Raw genomic sequence first — 23,576 nt, 5'->3', positions numbered from 1 at the left:
TTTCTGATAGCAAATATTCATTAAGTCACTATCTGTACTTCTTTGAAAGTCATAAATTGCTAATTTTACATAATTAGGATAGTTTAAAGTTATGGGAACCTAACTTGTTTATTCTTTTATTCTACTTCTTTTATGCTGGAGACAGGGGGAAAGCATATTTTTACTTTACCTTTTTTAGAAAAGTAAACTTTCCTTTCCTTGGGGAGCTGGACTGTAACAAAAACATGCAGTATGTCAAAATTGGCAGTAAAGTAATGGGCTCTCATTAACAGTGCATTGCACCCAAAAGTTTCTTACTCTGTCTAATAGCTTTTCATACTAACATAGTTTTTGCCAGTACAATTAGAGACTATGTATAGTACCTAACCTTACAATGACAGGTACGTTCAAAGACGCTGGGACTTTTAGTAATTGATTACTTAAAATAAATACACTTTTCCATCTTATTTTAGTGATTGGCAAAATAAGACACACAATTGCATGTGTCTTATTTTTTATCTTTTCTTGAACCCTTTCTTCCATACAGATTCTTCAGAAAGTATATTGTATGGAAGATATGATGTTAATTGGATTCTTTCAATAGCTTTTAGCAGCATTACTTTGGAAAAAAAAAGAAAAAATTGAGAAGGCATTTAGGTAGGGATGGGAGTTTTATTTATTTTATTTAATTTTATTCATTTTTTAAGTAATGTCATTTCATTTTAACTCAATCTATCACCAGTAAAAACACATAAGTAGAATATTTTAAATGATACCAATATAGAAAATATAAGAACTAGATGCAAGTGTATACAACCGTGGTCTGTTTATTCAGGCCTTAGAAACTAAAGAAAATTGAGCTTGTAATGGGGTAGGCAGCATGTGTAGGTGGAGGGTGGATGTGGAGTGAAAGAGAAAGTGGGTGATAGCTGTTGCATTATAAATGTTTCAGCAGGAGGTACTTGGAATGGCTCCCTCACTTCCATGTTGTGAAATCATAAGGGAGTTATGCTGCATCCCAAATGAGTGCTAATGAAACCTTTATACTGAGCACCATCATGTATTCTGCATATGTTACATATGATGTGGGAAAACTCAAATTAAAATTGAGAGAGAGAGAGAGAGAGAATACATGATGGAGTGGCATAAAGGTTTTATCAGCATGAGACTGGGAGGGTGTGCCTTACAAAAGCAAAGCTGAATTCATTAATTCTTATTTTTCTCTCCCTCTGAACCCTGAATCTTGACACTCACCATAGAACCTGAGTTTATGGACGTTTGGACATTCGCTCCAGAAGTAATACCAATAATCTGTTTTAGAACTCCTTTTAATCTTTCCATAATAAATACTTTTGTGACAGAAAGCATACAAGATGACTAGGGGATTGAAGCCTTACCAATACTTGTTTGGAATGTTTGGCATTTCTTGCTCCTCATTGGCAGTGTGTGAATATGTGTGCGCATTTTGAGTGCTTTTATACTCCCTTATCTGAGCTTCAGCTGTTAATTTAGCCAACAAAAACTTCCTGTAGAGAAGCAACATTTCTTCCTCCTTTTCTGGCCCCACTCTCAACTACAATATTCTGTGTTCCTTCTCTCCACCTGTACCAACTGCTCTTCCCACTAAATTCTCCGCATCTGGACTCTGTTTTTGTACTGGGGAGTTTGCTATTGTATTGTATTGCTGTAGAGTGATCAGAAGTTGGAAGTGTGAGTGTGTTGTGTCCCGTCAAGGTGTTTAACAGCTCATCTCAGTTCTTGGGGGTCATTTTCTACAAGTATTCTCCTGCCTTCCTACTCAGTACAGTTGGGAGTCATAGTGCCTTAACAAGTCAATAAATATTTAAAATGGCTTGGAAAAAAAAAATGGCTGAGGTGAAGTTATTTGTAATTCGGCTTGTTGTAATGGCAGGAAGTATTATGTGCAAAATCAAGCTTTTCTAAGAAAATAACCATTATGAAGTGCTTGTGCCATTAAGAAATATCTTTCTCTCTTCACCTTTGGCTTCTGCCGTATTATTTCTGGTTTCTGTCTCTCTTTCCATGCCATTTTGTTTGACCTGTCCATGATTGCAGTTCTAGATCAACCAGTAGCACTGGTATTGTTTTAATATGTTGGCTGACTTCTGATTTTCAAACTAGTAATGGGCAGAAACAGCCTTTAAAAAAGCTGACCTTTAGTTATGCTGCAAGATAAGAAGTGGAAGAGGGAGTGAAAGGATGCTAAAGCAGGAGGAGTTAGTGGTACTTATTAGTGGCAGGAAGAAGCAGTGCAAGTCTTTTATTACTCATTAAGGTCAATTGGTCATTATGTCTTTGCATCTATTGACTTTGAATCATGGAAGAAGAAAATCTTTCAGACTTTAAAGGAGATAAGGTAGCACGGAGGAGGAATTTTCCTCCCTTGATTTGTCTTCTTTCTGACCTAGTGCTTTCTCTCAGCAGCAGAAATTCTTCACCACTCTTTCACCTTCTTGCCAAAATGAGTGCTCCAGTAACCAAACAAATCATGTACTATGTAGAAAAGAAAAACAACAAAAAACAGGAAGGTGGTCCAGAAGATTTGTTCCTACATCCATTAAAATTTCAACTTCTTTCCTGTGGATACTCTACTTGAATATATTTCTCTCTGATATGTGGATAGTAGGGAGAAAAATCAAATCATGGAGAAAGAAATGGAAACTATTCCTTCCATAAATCTCCCCTTTTCCTTTATTTACTGAAATAGAAAATTGGCTAGGAGTTGAAATGCAGAGTGTGTATATGCATGTGTGCATGCTTCTGAGCCTTTCTTGCCAGTATAAGTGACATTTTCCTAATTTCAGTTTATATAAAGAAGGCTTTGCGTGACTTTGATTTTAATAACGTGAAGGTCAAGCTATTCAGAATAGAAACAATAATATTCTCCAGAAATTGACCCATGAAAATATATTTAAGTTGTTTCTGGAAAACTACCCTTCAAAGCTCCTTCCCAAGTAGATTTGCTATGACGTTTCAAAAACAGAACATGGATGTCTGTAACTATGGGGAATTTTTGGATTGTTTCTGCTCATTTGCTAACCACACACAAAATGCCTGTTACACAAATCAAACTCTGGTAATTTACTGTCCAGGTGTCTGATCTCCTAACAGCCAACATGCTGAGAAAACATTTGAGGATAGTCAGCTCAGTTTATATACGTCCCGTATTGCTTTTTCTATTAGTTTGATTGCAGATCTAGCTTCCTAAGGCCTTTAACATTGGGAGAGATAAAGCTGCTACCCTGTTAAGGCACAAGGAATTGAAATTCCAGAGTATGTTGATGTCAAACAGATCATTCTGTTAAGAATTAAGGTTTCGTTGTGGTTTAAATATCATTTTTTCTTCTTTTTCATAAAGAAACAAAATGCAGTGCTGCCTAGCTGGGCTCAAGTGTTTGGTTAAGATAAATGTATTTACTGTGTCGATATAAAACCCCATGCCTTTAGCAATAACATGGACAGAAGGATTGTAGGACTGGAGAATCACAGGTTTGGACTGTCCAGAGATCTGTATTCACATCTCTGTCAAACTTATCAATGAAGCTTTTTTTTTTTTTTTTTTTTTCTCTCCACAGAAGGGAAAAGGGAAAGACAGAAACTCAGGAAAGGCACTGTGTTGGTTTTACCTGAAAGCATAGAAAAAGGCAGAGTTGGAAAACCCTCCTGAGTCTGGCAATTTCAGCCTCGGTTTTCCTTGAATTTAGAGTCCAGCTGGAGGTCTTTTCTGTTGTTGGAGACATTGCAAGAGGGTGAAGAAGATGAAGGGGTTCTGATGGAAAATCGATAACGATTAAATCTTAATTTCACCTTTCATACATATTCTTTGAGCACTTTCTTCTTTGTTGCAGAATTACCTGGTAGTACGAAGTAGGCAAATTTAAATAATCCATTGCAAATATATTAAATAATGTATTGAAAAATATGCAAGTCAAAACCATAGTCATGAAGATCTGGTAAAGGATAAAAGTTCCCATCTCAGATGAAGGGGTTTTAGGAACAGAGGTTTCCTACGCTGAGATAGCTCTGTTTGGTTCCACTGCCTCGTACTGGGACACAGTCATTTAAAGTTGAAAGGCATGATTCCTATGGGGAATCTTGCTTAATTTCAACGGATTTGGCCTTCCTAGGCAGCACAGTGCTGGCCTAGTGTTTCTTTCTGAGTAATGCTTGAATCCTAGACACTGATTATTTGAAACAAGCTCTCATCAATATTAGTGATGCTACCATACGTTAGATATTTGGTGGGTGGCTATTTTAAATATATATTTCCTCTGGGAGACTATGTGTAACTGTGGATAAGTGTGTGTGGGTACATTGACCCTACAGAGGCATACCCATGAGGAGAAATGCTGAGTTACCTGTTTCGTTTTCATCCTTTTGGGAGTGATTATACTGTGAATCTCTACTGTTTCTTTCTGCTTTTAGTTCTTTATACTTAGACCTGACCAAGTTTTCTTTTTCTCTGCAGTTTTAAAGCAAGAAAAAATTATTTTCAGACTGAAAACCCTGTGACATGATTTCTAAAGGAAATACCAGCTATTGATCCATAGCCATGTGGTCTCTTGTGGTTGGCATTGTTTTATTGCCAAGGTTTAATAGTTTTTATTGGTTAAAGCTTTTAGTCTCAAGTCACAGCAGTTGCAAGGGAACATTGTGAATGTCTTGTGGATGTAAGCAGGGTATTAACCTGTCTTGTTTAACTGCTAGCTCATTCCTCTGGAGGCATCATGTTTGTCAGATCATTTTTCAACTGTGCCACACAGGCCTGTGTGTGATATTTATTCTGCCTGTAACAAGTTCTTTAATTAATTTATTGATGGGGCACTTAGGAGCTCCATTTTGTTAACTGCTATTATTATCATTACTTTTAGATAGGTTTTGGATAAGTCTTCATTTTGTCAGTTGTTTATTATTATTATTATCATTAGGAAGGTATTTACACAGAGTAACCTCGCTACAGTCATGAATTAACCGTCATTAAGAGTCATACGGTTCTTTTCTGGAGTAAGGATGAGCACAGCAGGGCAGAACGATCTCTTCTGTTACCGCTGAATTTCTGCCTACCTTCCTAGAGATCTCCAGGTACTTTTCAAGACTTTTTGAGGAAGGAGTCATGGTGCTGTCACATTGTCAGTCTGAATCTGGGCTGAGAGAAGATTGGGCTGAAGGTTTTCCCCTGGCCTTCCACGTTGAGTTAGTTGTACATCTACTTCAGAGCCAAAGTTCCCATCACACAGAAGCAAATGAGGAAGCATGGCTGTATTAGAAGATCTGATAAAATGTGAATAGACATGGGCAGAAGCAAAGGGTAGTTTCTGTGTCTGAAACGTGTCTTTTTGAGGTAAAGTTCAAATAAGTATTTCTTCATCGTGAAGCAGCTTGCTGCTTCCTTATTGCTCCTGTCAGTCACCTTTATCTGTGTCAGGTATTTGTAAGTCACCTATCACTTCAGGATCTAAATGGCACTGGCCTCCCATGGAAGAGAGTTGAGATAAAATAACTACGTGGAATAAACTGACAGACTGCAGAATATCTTCAGATGTGAATTTGCTTGTGAGAGTGAATACATCCCACAGTGCTGAAGTACAAATACAAAAACTCATTTGTAAGTATTTATGCTTTACATTATGACACAGTTTTGGTACATTGTCCATAAAGTCCTTAGTCTTCTGAGAATAGTAGAATTTAATTTTCATACATTTTATGAAACTATGTTTTTAATCAGTTTCAAACAGAATTCTATGCGAAACTGTAGCAGGAGTAAAGTAAAGATAAACATATTGGAAATTGTTTTTACTAAGAAAGAAGTACTAGGTAATACCAGGATAGTTATGTGTTTTGTCTCTATTAAAAAAAATATATATATATGCTTGGCTAAATTCTGAAATATTACTATGAGATGAGTTTCCAGAACTTCAATTGGCAGTTGACAAGTGCAGGAATGATAGACTTGGGGCAGTATATGTTCCCTGTTGACATGAGAATGATGGGTAGAACCATTTTGTGTTTTGTCTGGATATCACTGAAATGCTACTTTCTGCAGTGATAAAATTAATCATCTGAAATCTACTGCTCTTTTACAATTAGCTTGAATTTACAGGGAGAAATAGTTCAATTGATCTCTGATCAAATATCCAGTCATTTTAGTGGAAAGTAGAACTGCTCTGAAGATGGAGGCTGCTTTAAGAAAACTATTATCTGGGCAGAGGGAAATTAACTCCTAACACGTTTCTAGTGAAAATGCTTAAAGAAAAGATCTAAATGTGTGTTTGTTTGAGCTAGAGGTTTTGGCTTGCAGTCTTTAGTGATGTCCCTGGTAATGCTGAATTCTGGACTGATGGAACTGTAGTAGGAATAGAGTGAGGAAATAGATTTTAAATCTAGAAATCAATTGTAGGCAAGAAAAAACTTAGAAGTAACCTGCTGTTTTGCTGTTATTAGAGAAAGTGTGGGGCTTGGGGGAATTTGTTGTTGTTTTTAACATTGAATCTGTTCCTTTTGTTAAGGAGTTCTGTAGGTAAAAATGCTACCATGATCTGAGTGGGCATTAATTTATCCCATTCTTATGAACTTTAAATCTTAAGATGTGACAAAAAATGGTTGTTTTGGTGAGCTCTTTCACAGCTTCATACAATACCTAAAATCGAGAACATCTATAACACATGTGCCATTCTTTGAGAAAGCAGAATGCATTTTCTGTTCCTAAACAAAGTTTAATGTTTTTCATCTGGAGTTGGTTTTCTACTGTCAGCAAAAAAAAAAAAAAAAAAAAAAAAAAAAGATCATGGATGCAGTTGTGTATTTATGGGCAAGTTTTATCTCTAAACAGATTTGTAACTAAAAACAGAAATATCTTTTTATGGGAGACAGCTGGTTGGGAGATTAAAGAAACACAGCAAGGGAGGGGAGTTCAAATTAACAAACATTCCTAGACAAGGAATGCCTGTGAGCATTAGCAAGCTTTTAGATTGCGACCTAAAAACATATCTAATCTCATCGACGGGTCTGTACTGATGGGTTTCACTTTGTTATTTGATGATAAAGAAATCTTTGAAAAGCCCAGTGTGCAGCCATAGCTCTTCTACATTTTGAAACATCAGACAAACTCTGCACATGCACGTCAGTGTAAAAATTTCCAATTATGCCATGAGTTTGGGCTCAAACTGTATCAAGCAGTTAAATCTAGCAGGCTTTGTACTGGAGAAGTATTTGCTGGGCCAAACAACTCTGAGTCTTTAGCAGTTCCTGGGAAATTTCAAGGTCCTTAAGCCGTGTTGCAGAGACTTCTCACAAAAGCTGACATTTTGTCCTAGGAAAATAAAAATTTGCTCCTGGAGGAGCAGAACATCTGAATGGGCAGACAGGGATCAGCTTTTCCACAACAACTCACAATGGAACACTGGTTATTTTAAAGCCTGTATCTCAAGAAACAGTGTAAGAGAAAGTGTGTGATACTCCTGCTGTATACAAGATGGCAGTCCTCAGACGGAAGCTTCTTTTTTTGATAATGATAAGGCATGAACTCTGAAAGAACAAACAGCTTTTATGTGCAGTGAATATTTGAATTGCAGGACCTCAAGTTATTTGACAAATCTAGTTGAGCTTTTCTCATAAAGTATACAGTAATATGTCATTTAAAAATAGTTGGGGTATGTCTGTGCATATTGTATTCTGTCTTTCCTTGTTTAAATATTATTATAGGGAATGCTGCCAGTTTCTAACAGAGCTATTGTTTGTTTTTAAATCAGTAAAGTTACATTTGGAATTGTGTTCATCCTCATACTGTGTTCATTTTTATATGATTTTTGAAGCTTGTCTTATAAGGGCACATCTTCTGCAGGAATAAGCTAGCTCAGATTTGTTGACTTCCAATTGCAGCATCACAAAATCTTATCCATGTTCAGAAAACTTCCAGAAATATTTGGACCAGAGAGAAACAGCGTATCATTAATCTTAACATCAGCTGCATTGAATACAGTCTTTTTAAGTTCTACGCGTTGATTGTGGTTTTGTGCTCCTATATGTATCCCCTACAAAACTGACGGGGTGGAATTCTGTCCTCAGTGTAGTTTGGTGAATGTACCACATATCCATCACATCTGATTTAGTCATTAAAACTTCCTTTTTTTCTCTGAAAGAATGAAGAGAAGAAGGGAGACTAAAATTATTATTCTGATAGTCATTAAATGCCTGAAATGAGGTCGGTCAGTATTCAACTTTCTTTAGGTTATTGACAAGAACATGAAGGAAAATGTTGAGGAACCACCGTGCTGTAAGGAGTGCAGATCATTGTTCTCTGACACTCACTCCTCCACAAGTTGATATTTGGCCATAAAAAGTAGCCTTATTTGGTAAATAAATATGAATGGCAACAAGATGAAAACTTTTAGCTCTGTTCTGTTTGGAAACTTGCAGTAAATCATTCTTTCTCAGAGAATATCAGATATCCGAGTGTTGTACTCAGCATAAAAAAATGAGTCTGTGCTCTGAAACAGTTCTCATTGTCTTTTAAATGAAAAACTACACAAATTAAATTTTAAAATGGAAATTTTATATGATTCTTAAATTATGCTATTGTCAAGTAATAGATTCAATGCATTTTGTAATGTGTGCCTTTTTGTAAGGCACTGACATTAAAACAAAACAAAACAACTTTAGATATTTAGATAGATATAGCTGGGAGGTTGGTTTATTCCTCTATGGTATTCTGACAAATATTTTGGGGAGCTAACTATGGAATTTTAGAACAGTTCTATTTACTTTTTAAAGTGAATTGATCACAGGTGTTTTTGGCAATTTATGCTTTCCCCTTTGTAGTTACAATTATGTATATATGAAATCAGAATTTTATCTCTGAAAATCTGTTTCTTTCATTGCTTTGTGTGAGCTTCATCAGTTCAGATCTTTCTCACACATGTTGCTGATTATATCCTAACGAGGAAACATTTTTCAAATTCATAAGTTAAAAAAAGGGAAACAATATATTCTGATTCTTCAACTCAAGAAAGTAATGTGGGTTTTGCTTTATTTTGGCTAGAATTCTTTCTTCATTGTGTGCAATTCTAATCCAAAACACATTTTTTATTTCACTCAGATTGAAGTTTTTAGTTTCTATGTGCTTGGATAGAGTTTTACCTCTATGAAAAGACTGAAATACATTGTAAAAGTGCAACTTTTTATTACAGAAAAATAGTATTGGTGGTTATTCTATGTAATTATTCAGGGCTTATTGCCTTACACATATTGCTTTCTGAAGGGTATTCCACCATAAAAATTGGGTGGAATGAATTATTAATTATTTGATGCACGTATTTATCTGCCATGCAGATTTGACTAGATATTTCAAATTTAGGTTTGCTTGTCCAAAATTATATAATATTTTTTTACGTTTACATTTATGCTGGGTTAACTAATCTAGGAAACTCAACTTAATAGCTATTTCCATGGGCAGCAGCAAATACTAATTTTATTCATTCTATGAGCACATCTTGAATGCGTCCTTTTGCTCTGAAAACAAATAATTTTTGAATTTCAGAAATCAAAATTATGTATTTCATAAACATGAAAATATGTAATCTAAAATTTTCATATGAGCAACATTTGTTATTTTAACATAAGCCGTCTTTGCTGTTTTGACAAGGAATATTGCTATTGAAATTATCAGCATTAATGGGACTAGTTCTGTAGCTGGCATTTAATACATAAATCATAGAAACATTGAATCATAAGGTTGGAAAGGACCTACAAGATCATCTAGTCCAACAGTCCAAAAAATAAAACAGAAATAAATAATAAATAAACATAAATAAATGAAAATAGTGGATCTTATCTGCTATCCCATTTCTTTTGCATTAAAGAAAAAAAAAATCAATGTGCAGAACAATAGCAATTACAAGTAAAGGAGCAATATGAAGGAAATTCCTGGTGTAGTAGAGGCATTTATAAATGCATGTGTATGGAGCTTAGAGACCAAGTAATCAAAAAGGATTTTTCATTTCAGGATTGGATGGAGCCATTAGATTATCTAGTTTGACCTTTTAGGTGTAATAAATCCTGCCCTTTTACTTCACTGTACTGCGCCCTATGATATTAATGAAGCAATATCATTTTACTAAGAAAAACATCCAGATAGGAAGAAATGAAGGCACCGTCCTCCTTATTTATTACTGTGTTCAGTCATCCATTATGAATGTATGCCCAGTTTGGGTTCTCTGATGTCAACACATTTTGTGCCAGGTGTGTTAAGGATTTCCCCCATACAAGTTTGGTGTTTGTTATGTTAACTGTACTCATCAAATAATTTAATATTCTTTTGTAAAAATCACACTCAGTCTTTCAATTTGTCCATTTGTCACTGAAAGTTCCTGTTGTCACAGTGATGTTACTGAGACAAAGTAGGAGTTAGTTGGTGCAGTTCTAGCAACAAATCAAAGTGCTAAGCATTAGTCTTGCTTGCGTGTTTCAATGCTTTTTTTTTTTTTTTTTTTTTTTTTTTTTTTGCAGAGGACCTGGTTAAAGTAACATTTTTGAAATCTATTCTTTGTGCCGTCTCATCTCTGCAGCCCAAACCATTTCCAGTGGGTGTAGTCATGCTAAATGAATTTCCTAACAGTGTTTCTGAGAGCAAAACTCGAATATTTCCTTTAACTACAGAGCCAGCAGAAATATTCTTATTTAATTTCACAGTTTCATTTGTATGCACTGTTTATTTTAAATGTTACTGCTAATATTTTAATGCTTTACTACATTTTTGCTCATACTCTCTTAGTAGCTGTAATACTTATTAAATCTGTTAAGACATTTATATTCTGCAGAATTAATTCATAAAAGTCACTGGTAATGGGTAGTACAATAGGATAGCTAGTATTGTAACAGTGCTGAAAAGCAAATGTGCTCCTTTTTTCTTTCTCTTGCACTTTTTGCCCTTATTGCTAGGGCTACATCAGCTCCAGTATTACAGTGCTTTCCTTCACTTTGTCAGCGAGAATTCTGAGAACTTCTAAATAATTCTTATTTAAATGTTGACTGATGCAATGATTGAACAGTTGCTGTTGTATGAACAGGCACAGAGTTACACCCAGATCAAAAACAAGTCACAGGCAAGGAGAGGAAATTCAGCTCAGATCTGAGTTTCTGCCAGGGAGGCATTTTTGAAAATTTGGAAAATAATTGCAATTGCAGTAACAATTGAAAGCACTGCAAATAATGGAAAATAAATTCTTACCATACTGAGAACATTAAGAATGTTATATTAAAAAGAAGTAAGCCTCCTGACATTAATGCAAAAAGCAAGATTATATACCACAGTATTGATGTAATGTAATTATTACTGTTTCAGTGGTTACTTAAATGGTTAGCTGAAGGTTAAATAAGAATAGTAGTAAAGAGAAGGTTAAGAGGCAGAGAAAGAGAGAAAGATAAAGTGGAATTATCATTAGTGTGAAGCAATTATTTTTTCTCTGTGAGACTTTACGAGATGTCCCATCATCATCCATAATTATCTCCTACCTCAACTGCTGTTTCCCTCTTCTAGCAGCCAGACAGTTCTGCGTCTACAATGCAGAATCCAATTTATTTTTATGTTGTATTCTTTGTTCAAGGAATAACAAAATGCTTTTCAAATAGAGGCTGTGTTGCCTTTAAAAAAAATAAAAAATTCCATTACTATTTTCCCTGGTGAATTTTACCAGCAAGCATTTTTCACTATAATGGCAGCATAAGATGTGCAAAATCTAGACATTTTTGACTTTCCAAATTGATAGTGCTGTGTTGTAGTGAGAAAGTCAATATCAACAAGTCACAGATGGATTTAGTCTAATGGGAGATTTTAATAAGAATGTCTAAACCAAACATTTCTTTATCGGAAGTTTCAGTGTGTTCTGATGGGTATTTTAGTCCATATTAATTCTTAGCGCTGCTACAGTTTGAGGTTTTCTTTGGCTTCCTCTAGGGAATCTGCAAATGCTAAGACTTTTAAGATTATAAACTCTCAAGATGACGTAGAAGATTTGAGTCATGAATTGTGGGGCATGTGCTGTTTATTCTACTAATAAATTAGTCATTTTATACAAGAAAATTTAGAGGAAGAAGTTGACCATGGTGCAGATTTTCTACTTGCCACAGATTGTGTAATTCAAGTCCTATATGGCCTGTTCCAACAGGATTGAGGAAAATTGAAGAGAAATTTTGTAACCGTGGATAAATGACTGAAGTTGAAATAAGTATTTCAGCTGAAATGGGATGAACGTTTCAAGATGAGCACAAGTTCGTGCAGTATCCTTGAAATAGGGAAGATTTCCTGCAGATAGGGCCATGAAAGGCAGGACGGAATCATTTGTATGCCAACTTTTGTTGCAGAGGTTAAAAACAGGATGATTGATGCCTGCTTGAGAATCCAGAACAGTAATTTTTTCTTAGAACTTTGTCTTGGAAACACTGCTAAGAAAAAATGATGGAGGAAATCGTGTTTATTTCTGCTTTACATGCCGTATTATTTTTAATCTACTTTGAGAAAATAGCATCTGCCTGTGATTTAGGATTTACTAATATAGAACATGATTTCTACTGTTCTTGATCTTTCGAAATGTTTTGCTTTAAACATTATCTTAATGGACATCTCATCACATTTAAAGCATCAGTGGAGGAAAACAGAGCTACTTCTCCTGTCAGAAGACTTCCAAAATATATGAACTCTTCCAAAAAGTTTGGTTAGATATAGGCACTTCTACTCCATAGTGATAGGATTGTTCCCAAAAGGTTCCCTGAGGAACTACTAAGTACAAATTCTATCTAGTGTTTTCTGAGACTAAGAAGTGATTTCAGCCATTGAATTAGGGCTGTAAGTATACGGGAAGAACTCCAAAGCTTCCATATGCTCCATATTTCCTTGGCTGTAAACTGTACAGCTGAGGGTATATTCTTCTGCAAATTTCTGTTGAGTAAGGGAACATGATACCTAAAATTCAAGAAAATACATTCTGATGTGTTTATTTTAACAGTAAATATAACAGTTAGTTAAAAAGCAAACACTTTCTTTTTTAAAGTGATAGTTTAAGCTAAACTATGACAAGCATTATAAAGGAACAAGCCTGGGGACTCCTTATCCAGATGGTTGTGCTAAATGATACAAATAATCATGTTAAGTTACTCACTAAGACTTACTTACAAAGAATGATGTAATGATTGAAGACAGTGTACTTTCTGATGTTTTGTTGTTGTTTTTATTCCAAATTCAATGTCCTTTAATACAATTCACTTTGAATGTTTAGTACTGTGGCTTTTATGGGTGGGGATGAATGAAGAGGAAGTTCTTATTTGATTTTTATTTTATTTGGCTTTGTATTTGATGGATTCCATCTGAAACACTCTTTTTCCATAACAAGAATAGTATGGCTAGTTACGGTGCTTTGGAAAATTCATATTTTTAAACTGAATGGCAATTAGCATCTTCTAATTTTAGGACTTCTGTAATATTTCTTTTCTTTTACCTTTGTGTGTTGCCTTGTAGCTATTATCCTCACTGTTTAATATTGCATTTGATGTCTTACCTAGGTCTTTTCTGCCTTGCAACTCAAACATCAGGTATTTGTGATTTCTGTAGGTCACATCAATGTTACATTCATACTGCATTCTTTCAGGCAATCTGTGCTTTGAACAGAAGCAGCAATTTGTAGTTTCCTTCTGTACCTTTAGTTTCATTTCTTTCATTTTATATTCCTTTATTGGGCTTACCAGACAGCTTTTGATGTCTTGAAGTTTTCTTGGAGGATCAGCGCTTCATTTTTTATAATCATGTTGTGAACTGTAGAGGGACCAGAATTACATACAACTAAAGAAACATGGTATTTCTCTTTGCCAATGGCATAAATGTAAATGGGTGTAGTGGTGACTTGAAGAAAAGCAGTATACCAAAAGAAAACATTTCTTGAATCAGAGGAGCAATTCAAATAAGAAGTTGTGGACAGCCAACGGTAGTTTAAGCAGCATAAACTTTTGTCTGTGGCCTTTCTGCAAAGAGTCTGTAATCCAAGAACTAGTGGACTATTGTTCTGCACTGCCCAACTATTCTGCTCACTGTCTGCCAACTCCTGTAGTTCTTCATCTTTTGACCAACGTAGGTAAATACTGTGATAGATGGATGTGTATCTGTGATGAGGAGATACAGAACTGAACTACCAGCAAAATACTTCTCAGTATGTAGGATTAGCACTATCCGAGCATTTAGCAGATGGCATTAGCACTATTCTGATCATTTCTCTGAATGATGATGTGTATGTCTGGTTTGCTCTGATGGCTGGTCAGGGTCAGGATGAATAGCCATTTTATTTGCTTTTTCACCCTGTGTACATGGCATATGTGGCCATTAATTACCCCCAAAACATTCTGTGCTAGGAGCTGAGAGTGCAGGTAATTGTTTTCCAAGTCAACAGTAAAAGCAAAAAGAAAAGATACTGCTCTCAAACTAGTCTATTTATTATTCTATTAAAGGTAACAAATATGTTAATTTCCAGTGAACCCTAATGGAAACCCTTTTCGAATATCTGATATGATATTTCCACTAAGAATTACCATTACCTTGAACATTATCAAGGCAAAATGAACCCATCATTCCTTAGAGGAATTTACATAAAAATGAAGCTATTCCACCCCCATGTTGTAAGTAATACAGTAATCTACTCTTTTTACTCCCTTGGCTTTTTAAGCCTTTTCAGGAGTGTTGTACAATACAATACACTTGATTTAAATAAACTGATTCTTGATAAAAACAAGGAGTCTAGTGGAGCATTTCTGTAATTGTGTAAGGTCAGAATAACAGGCAGAATATTCTGCACAGGAAAACTGGCATAATTCCATTGATTTCAGTACAGATTTATGAATTAATACGGAAATTCAGCATCTGCAAACACACGTCTCAGCAGGCCCAGATGTGAATACTGGACATGCTGGTGTTAATAGTTTCATTTAGCTTTAAATAGATAAGAAACAATGAGATCTTGATCCTTCCCAAGCAGGAACAGAGGATTTCAGCCACAATAAACTACTTCCATCCAGGAGAGGTACAAAATTTTTAATACACATTTAATATACTTTCTGTCTGACTGTAAACAGTGACAAAAAGTGACAAAGCAATTCAGGAGAGAAGCAAAACAGAAAGTAGTTAATTATAATTATGATTATAAATGTGTTAACTTGCTGAATATTCTAATAAACCAAAGCAGGAATTTAATGTTTTTCAACTGAGAACTGTTACAAAAAATGCCACCTATGGGGGGAAAAAAAAAAATACAACTGTCAAATCAGGGTTTTCAGATCAATAAAAAATGTCACTTTTTAAATCTTGATGTCATTTGCTCACTTTTAGATAAGTGAGTAAAAGTGACAGAATACCAACATATGGTATAGCTGAACTCTGAAGAATCACTATCACTAATAGTTAGTAGGAAACGTCAGTGGAGAAAGACGTAACTCAGCTACAAATCAGCCTGGAGAAGGAGTTCCCCAGAGTTTTGTTACTGATGGGGAGCATCTGCAGTGCTCCCCACAAATCTGTCTGTGTGTGCAGATGATGGAATCAGGGAAAGGCATTGCAAAATGAAGATTGAAAAGGTCAATGTATTTTAAAAATATTGGTTTTTTTATGCGTCTCTATGTGTGTGTATATACTTATTTATTTATTTATTTATTTATTTATTTATTTATTTATTTATTTAACTTTGGCACCCTCGCTGTGCATTGTTCTCTAGAGCAGCATCTGCACTGAGGGTAGGAGATAGTTGATAGGCACAGCGTCCTGGAGGAGAGGAGCTGCAGCTGCTGCTCACCAGGGTAGGTGGTAAATTGACAGACATGGACCAAATGTGACTGCACTGTGCAAAGCTGTAATTTAGATACAGCTCTCTGCAGTAATGACATCTTAGGGTTGGCAATGAAAGAATATTGTCCTGATAGTTTCACTTCCTACATCCAGATTTGGATCTAATAGCAACAGAAGCTTTGCTGTGGAATAAGTGAGCTGTTAAAATCACAAATTAATTCATGTGTAAAAGTGCCCTTTCCTAAGGCACTTTGTTTGATGACAATGATAATACAACTTTGTATTATGGTGATAATACTTTGCATTTCCTTGGCATCTTTCATCTCAGGATTTCAAAGCGCTTCACGAACGTAATGAATCATGCCTCACGACACCCTTGTGCAGGAGATGAATGACAAGTCTCATTATAATTGCTTTGTTATGGAGACAGATTTTTAGCATTCGTATTTAATGGAGTTACGGTATTTTGCTTGTTGAGAAGGCAGTATGTAAGCTTTTAGTATATTGGCAAGTCCATTGATTCTTCAAACAGCATGTCATTTTAATTCAGATTACAAGGTATTCTTTCCTTTTTGTGATGTGGATCATCATTGAGTAGTATGGTTAAGAATGAGATTAGATTTGCTTCTCATTCTTTCCACCTGCCATTGCTTAGTATTTCCATAAATGTGTTGGACATCTCCTTGTCTTGGACAGAAGTCCTTCACCTTTAGAAAGAAGCCATGTATAACTCTTCTATGCAGTAAAATTAGGTTGTTGGGCTTTTTTTTTTGTTTCTTTGTTTTGTTTTGTTTTGTTTTCAAATCTTAGCCATCACCAGATACACTTCTATTATTCATTTTTTTTGTTTGAGTAATGGCCCCAAAAACCCACCAGCATACTGAAAGTCTTTCCTCTGTTTTGCATAACTGTTTCTTTAATTGAGGTGAACCTGTATTTTTGATACAGATCGAATCTATTTGTTTTTTTCTAACTCTGCCTTATGAAGACTAGAAAACAATAAATTACTTTTGTTTTTCCTTAAAGATCTATGTCATGTAATGATGAGCAACATCATACATTTTTCTGTTTATTTTTAACTATTTCAATAATTTTATAGTTAGTGAACAATAATTTAAAAAAAAAAAAATTATCTAACTTTGTCTTCATCATTTAGATACTTAGGTTTTCAAATACATGCCTTCAACGACTTTGATTACAATACAATATTTTGATGACTAATGAAGCTTATTCTACCTGTTCTGAGGGTTATTCTACCCAGAAAATGGATAATGGTGTGATAACATTATTTTTAACATCATGCTGCTATTAATAGAGCTCCACTTAACCATCTCCATCAATCATCAGATGTCATGTAAACTGCACCATGAATAGATTGAAATTTGTGCTCAGACTTGATTTGTGTCATTATAGAAGTTTGTTTTTACACATTTAAACTGCTGCCTTTTCAAGTGTCATTGGCTTTTATATATCTAATATGCATGAAGATTGATAAAAATATGCTGGCTTTTTTTTCTGGAATATGTAAACAAGAAAAAAATATTTACTCTGGATATATTCTCATGAAAACCGATCCATAAATTCCTGACGAACAAACTCATGACAATATTATGAAACCAGTGAACTTCATAATTTGAAAGTTCAGTGGAAAATTTCTGAGCGCGTTGTTATCTCACTAATTGATGGAACCACTGTTAGGTGTTCTCATAAAACTTCCTTAAACTGAGTAGTAAACTAATTTTTCCACCCTGTAGGCTGAATGAAGCAGTTTAAACATTTAGCTTTTCTTGTTGAAATGAAACTCACAAATTATTTTTACAAGGAGAACTAAGTGCTGTATTCTGCTCAGAGGGCATTGCAGCTAGATTTTAACCATTTATATTAAATATATATATATATTTTAGCTACATTTTGTTTTGTTTTTCAGTTAGATATATTATTTTCACACATCTTGTGTAAAATACATGAAAGCAATATATTGTCTTTCCTAAAATGCTTTCCTTCCCCATTTCCTCTCATTCAAGGCCACACACTGGTTTTATTGGCAGTTTACCTATGGTTTGTTTGGCTTATACTTTAATTTAGTATTCTGAATAATTAAAAAAAAATAAACTTCAAGTGAATTTATTACAGAAAAAAAACATTCTAAACCACAGCTAATTGAAACAGGTGGACAAAAAAGGACATGTGAATTAATGCCAAATTAGACAAAGCAATGACTATTTTGTGCTGAAAAGAAATATTCTTTCTTTAATTGGTTGTTTAGTTGGATTTTTACAAGTGCTGAAGTGCCAAGAGCTCTGAAAGGTGACTCTTCAAATAGCAAAGATTGAGAGTCAGGAATGCTATTTTATTTTGGACCGTGAGGTGAAATGCATATAGACTACGTAACTTTAAGCTACACAGTCTAAGAATACTATACTGCAAAAATAATTTGTATTTAATAGATTATTCAGAAGTGTCATGTGGGACATGCTTCTATACATGGGATTATTATTATTATTATTATTTTTAATAATGAATAAAAACTAAGAGTATTTTATTTCCCAGTGACAACTTTCTTTCTGGAGAATGAAGTTATGTTGACATTTGAATACTGTGTGATCTTTTAAGCAGATGCCACAGCCTCAGTGCCTGATTTCAGGATGTAATTTCTCTAGGCAATAGAAAATAATCTATTTTACTCTGTATGTGCATTTTATTTCGGAAAAGCTGTTACATAATTGTATGAAATGTGAATTAGAGCATCGTTGCTTCGTATTGTCCAAGTACTGAAAAATCACTTCTCAATTACAGATGTTTTAATACTTTTTTTTCTCATCCAAATGTAAGGGTAATAGAATTTGGAGATATCTTCATATTACACTCTTGTGCATTGCTGCACACTTAGTGTATAATATCTATCTGTAGTTTAGATTATTTAAAACTTTTTTCTTGGCATCATTAAAATCTTAACATTTCAGTTAGTGCAGTACATTCCTGAAGAGGATAATTTACAGTGCTTGATTTTCAAGGTTAAAGATACAAAAAATGAGTTTTTCTACTCTATGTGGATTATATTCAATACTATTGTACATGTAACCATCATAATTGTACTCAGAAAGCATATGTTTATTTGTCCAACTTCATGATTATTCATTTTGTACATGCATGCATAGGCATATTGATTGGACACAATACTAAAAATTGCAGGTGTGGTTTGGGAATGTGACATTAAGCTCTTATCAAAATCTGTTATCTACAGATCAGCACCAGAACAGAATTCATGGTTTGTTAATCAATTATTTGGGATTCTCATTTATTGAGTAAAATTTATCAGATGAGCCTTTGACTTTCAGAGCAGAAGATGGATATTGTGTCTTCTTATGCCAGATGAGAAATTAATTTGGATGAAATGAAAATCATCCTCTGCCTCAAGAATTACAGGTTAGATGGTTGTACTCATCTCACTGATGCTCTGAAAGTGTGCTACAAATGGCAACATAAAGGCACAGGTGTGTAAGAAAAAATAAATTTTCCATTAAATTCTATAGGAATGTGATTTGATGAATTAATAAGAGAAAGCAGGATGAAGCATTTTTTCAATGTCATGTGAATTAATATTCAGATGTGAAGATGCTGAATTCAGTCTTGGGTCCAGCAAGAAGCAAAATAACTCAGATCTGTCTTTCGAGCTGATTTCAATCTTGTGAACAAGAATTAGGCACTTTCAAGGATGTGAGCATTGATATTGAAATACGTATATCCATGCTTTAAACCTGTGCTCAAAGTTTTACTGAATGAGTAGCTAAAAGAATAATGGAAACCTCTCCAGCAACTGTGATGGAATAAATCCAGCTACAGACATATGCTCACAGATACCCACAGAGTTCCCTTCCGCTTGCTTGCAGACGTGCACATTCCGTTACGCTCTTCCATGATACTCAGTTTTTCTGCCAACTTTCAGGTCCTTAAAACAGGTTCTTTTGGCAGCTGCAAATGCTCTTATCAGCAACTGCATTTGAAATTTATCCAGCTCTCAGACAGTTGTAAAATCTTGCAAATTGAAAATCCTTGGATCTCCTGGGATATCACTGTTTAAGATCATGTTTAATCTCCTTTTAATATCCCCTCAGCAGTTTGATCCCGATCTCACAGTGATGTAAATTCAACTGTCTTGAAGCCAATGTAAAACCTAAGAAAACCAATGTTGTTATTTTGGAATTAAGAACAAAATCTGAAATAGCAATGTTTTCTCTCATGGACATTGAAAGTAGAAAACATACGAAATGCATAGTCTTGATTCTGCATCTTTATGAGCCAAAAAGATTTGTTTGATTTATTTGAGCTTGGTATGAAGAATAATTATATTAATAATTAATCAGTTATATTCTCTAGCTTCTTCATCTTTTTTGCAATTCTTTATTTTGCAGTTCTCCTATACATAACTCCAGTAATTAATTTTGTTAACTTTTCAACAAAGCAGGTACAGAAATCGTAAAGGAATAATATTTAATTATGTGAATGAAAGGAAACAAAATCTTCCTGTTTTTCTGTATGTTTAGGAATGTCAACCATTTGGGCATATTTACAGCCATCACTACTTCAATTTTATTCTTAAAATTAAAAGGCTATCGTGGTCCGTGGAACCAATCTCTATCAAAATAATGTGAACACTTGTATCTCTTGGGGAAATAAGGATATTATTTATCAACACAGTTTTTGGTTTACTAGAAACAATGCCAAACTTCATTATCAAGTTCAATAAATAAATACATAAATGCCTGGACAGGTAATATACTACCATGTTCTTTATGTATGGTGCCATAAAAATCAAGCTGCATAGCCAGGACTCCATTCACAGAAGAACAGGTAGACTCCACTAGGATAGGTGAATATTGGAATCTAAGGAATCCAACTAACTCATTTTACTTTCTTATATGTATTTTCTTTCAATTTTATACCAGTCTTGGTCCAACTGAGTGCCATACGTTGGAAAACATGGTGAGCAGCAATGGGAGATAACATTGACTTCTGTCTGAAATGCTACAGAAGGCATCCACTTTCCAAGAAGATGCTTAGAAAAGACAAGAAGAGTCAGTATAATAGCTGCATGTCTAAAAGCAGAAAACAGCTACAGAGAACCTTGAGCAGGTTACTACACTGGAGAGTCTTGCAGGCATTGCTTTCCATGGAAATGAGTTCATCTAGATGCTAAACAGTTTAGTGAGGGCTACTTGCGCATTCTTAGACCACAGCAGCGGAAAATGGAGAAAGATGAGACTTTCTCTGTGTATGTATCATGGAAATGAAATCATTTTCCATGGATTAAGGGCTCTGCAGATCCAGAACATCTGTAATTTTCTCTGATACTTCTAGGAATGAGCCCCTGAGATATGTTAAATTGTATGAAATGCTTATGTGAAGCATTTATTTGTGTTCTATAACCTGAACTCAGGCTGAAGAGGCCTAGTCCACATGGAAATTTGCATTAGTTTCATTATTAATTATGCAGTTTTTCTTCCTTTGTTGATTACATGTACTGAATTTTCAGATGGACTGTGTTTTACTTCTAGTTATACTTGACAGTGTGGCAGCATAGTTTGAGAATGTTTTCCACAGTGTGTTAACAACCACAATATTTCACTGGGAAAAGCCTGACATTGTTTGATGTTTTAAGCATCTGTGTTAATCTACCTTCTGATTTTGAAAAATGGAAGGTAAACAGTAAGACATCTCAGATATTGAATCAACAAAAGATTTGTGTTATTTTTTTCCCTTAAAAATAGGGAAAAAAAACATCACCAAACATACAAAACAAATAAAACAAAAAGATCAAATGACCAGTCAACTAACACGTATTATAAAAAGTTGTATTTCCTTATATAATACACCAGGGATAGAAGTCTTGTATTTTAAACATGGAAACAACAAACATTAAATTGATATCCCAAATATAAGTTCAATAAGAATTGTTTACATTTCCATGACCATTGCAGTGATCGTATCCATGTAAATGTTTTTTTGTAGTGGCTGTTAGACCACGTGGATGTGTGCTGGATCTGTGTGATGAGTTGACAGGAGTGCAGCTGTAGATGAGCCAACACAAGTCTTCTCATCAGTGTGTGCTGGTTGCTCAGTACATAAAAACAGTTTGTTCAGCCCTATCCCATGCATGGATGCTGCAAACCTGCAGGGCCTCATCAAAGCTTGCTGAGGTCAAGGCAAAGCCTTACATGACTTCTGTAGTTATTGGACATGCCCTATCAAGATCTCCCTTCTGGTGTTCCTCCAGATTTTTAACCTGAATGTTTGTACTGATTTCTAACAGATGTCTAAAGGAGACTTTTTTTTTTTTTTCTTAGAAGTTTGTTAGCTTAGCTATCCAGACATCAATTAAAGATAAATGTATGCCTGAGATTCCTGAAGAAGAACCTATTATTTTCAAATATGGCTTTTATCACCTCTCAGTATGTAATTTATAACCCTTGGCCTACCTGTGTATAAACAAAAAATGCTGTGCTATGTGTGTGTATGTATATATATATGTATATATATACATGATAGATATATATATATATAATGTTATCAGGAAACTTAGAAAAAAATATTACTAGGCTCTTCAAATAGTTACCTGAATTCAAGTAAAATGATACTTATTATGCATAGGATTTTCACAAAAAAATATGCTCTTGTACTTAGCAATCAATGAAATTTTAAACCACACGGCAGGTTTATAGTAAAACAGTGACATTTCATTTTTCAACAAGTTTAATAACTGAGATTGTTTTCCTGTTTTGTGATTGATTATTACGTGAATCATCTAATGTTTTTAGTTATGACTCATCTGACAAACTGTAAAGTCTAGTTATATTTTTATCTTCTGATAAAAGCAATATTAAAAAATTATAATCTTGTGGACTTTAAATAGTCAAGCAAATCTATATTTCTTTTTATAACGTTTTTATTCACTTCAGCTCATTTGAGAGAAATGACAATATTTTTCAGTAGCAGATAGATGTTAATGCAGTGATGGCATATCACTTGGTTCAGTGTTGTATATGGCATAAACTAGAATTTATGGCTAGAGGTTTATCATTTTGTCATTATTTTGCTAGTCTATATACAACAGCTCAATTTATAATTGTTTACTGAACTCTTGCAGTCGTGATAGTGATTGATCTCCTGGATCTGTGCTACATGGCCATTCATACACTGGTGTAAAAATGCCTTTGATTATGGCCTTGTATGGATAGATAAGTAGCTACTGACTCATAGTACTTGGAAGAGCATGGGGATATACACAAAAATCACAAATAAAAATCTGAAATACGTGAGGCACATGCTGGGCAAGATTGACTATCTCAAGCTGCGGGCATTAAATGAAGAAAGATCTTTGTGCTAGATAAGCATGACTGCCTGGTGTTTGTCAGTACGGAAGGGTTAGCAGCTGAGATTACAGGGACATCATTCTCTCTTAAATCTTCTTGGACACAGTTTGGACTATTTGCAAACTGATGTTAGATATATCCAATATACATGAAAAAGTATTCATAGCAGAGCAGAAATACGTTCTAACAAACATGAATGCAGAAAAGTGGAAAAAAATTATGAAGACTATGTATTTTTTTTCTTATGTTTTGATTGATCTTACATTTTTTTCAAAAGAATTGATACTCAGAAATGGAATTAAAAGACTGAATTACAACCAAATATTTAACCATGTTATATTTTACTATCAAGTGATGCGTGTTGAAGCTGTACACGTAGATGTACTGATTTT

The 23,576-nt window shown here is 34.5% G+C and overlaps 1 protein-coding gene across 1 annotated transcript in view; it reads left to right on the top strand.

Moving 5' to 3' along the window:
• Positions 1–23,576, top strand: part of CDH11 (cadherin 11) — a 230,452-nt gene that overhangs the window by 122,968 nt on the left and 83,908 nt on the right. The gene's annotated exons all lie outside the window — the stretch shown is intronic.

This window comes from Tympanuchus pallidicinctus, unplaced genomic scaffold, assembly GCF_026119805.1.
Source record: "Tympanuchus pallidicinctus isolate F22 unplaced genomic scaffold, pur_lepc_1.0 scaffold22, whole genome shotgun sequence".
In the NCBI taxonomy this organism is placed as follows: domain Eukaryota; kingdom Metazoa; phylum Chordata; class Aves; order Galliformes; family Phasianidae; genus Tympanuchus; species Tympanuchus pallidicinctus.
This window is presented reverse-complemented; position numbering and strand designations above follow the sequence as displayed.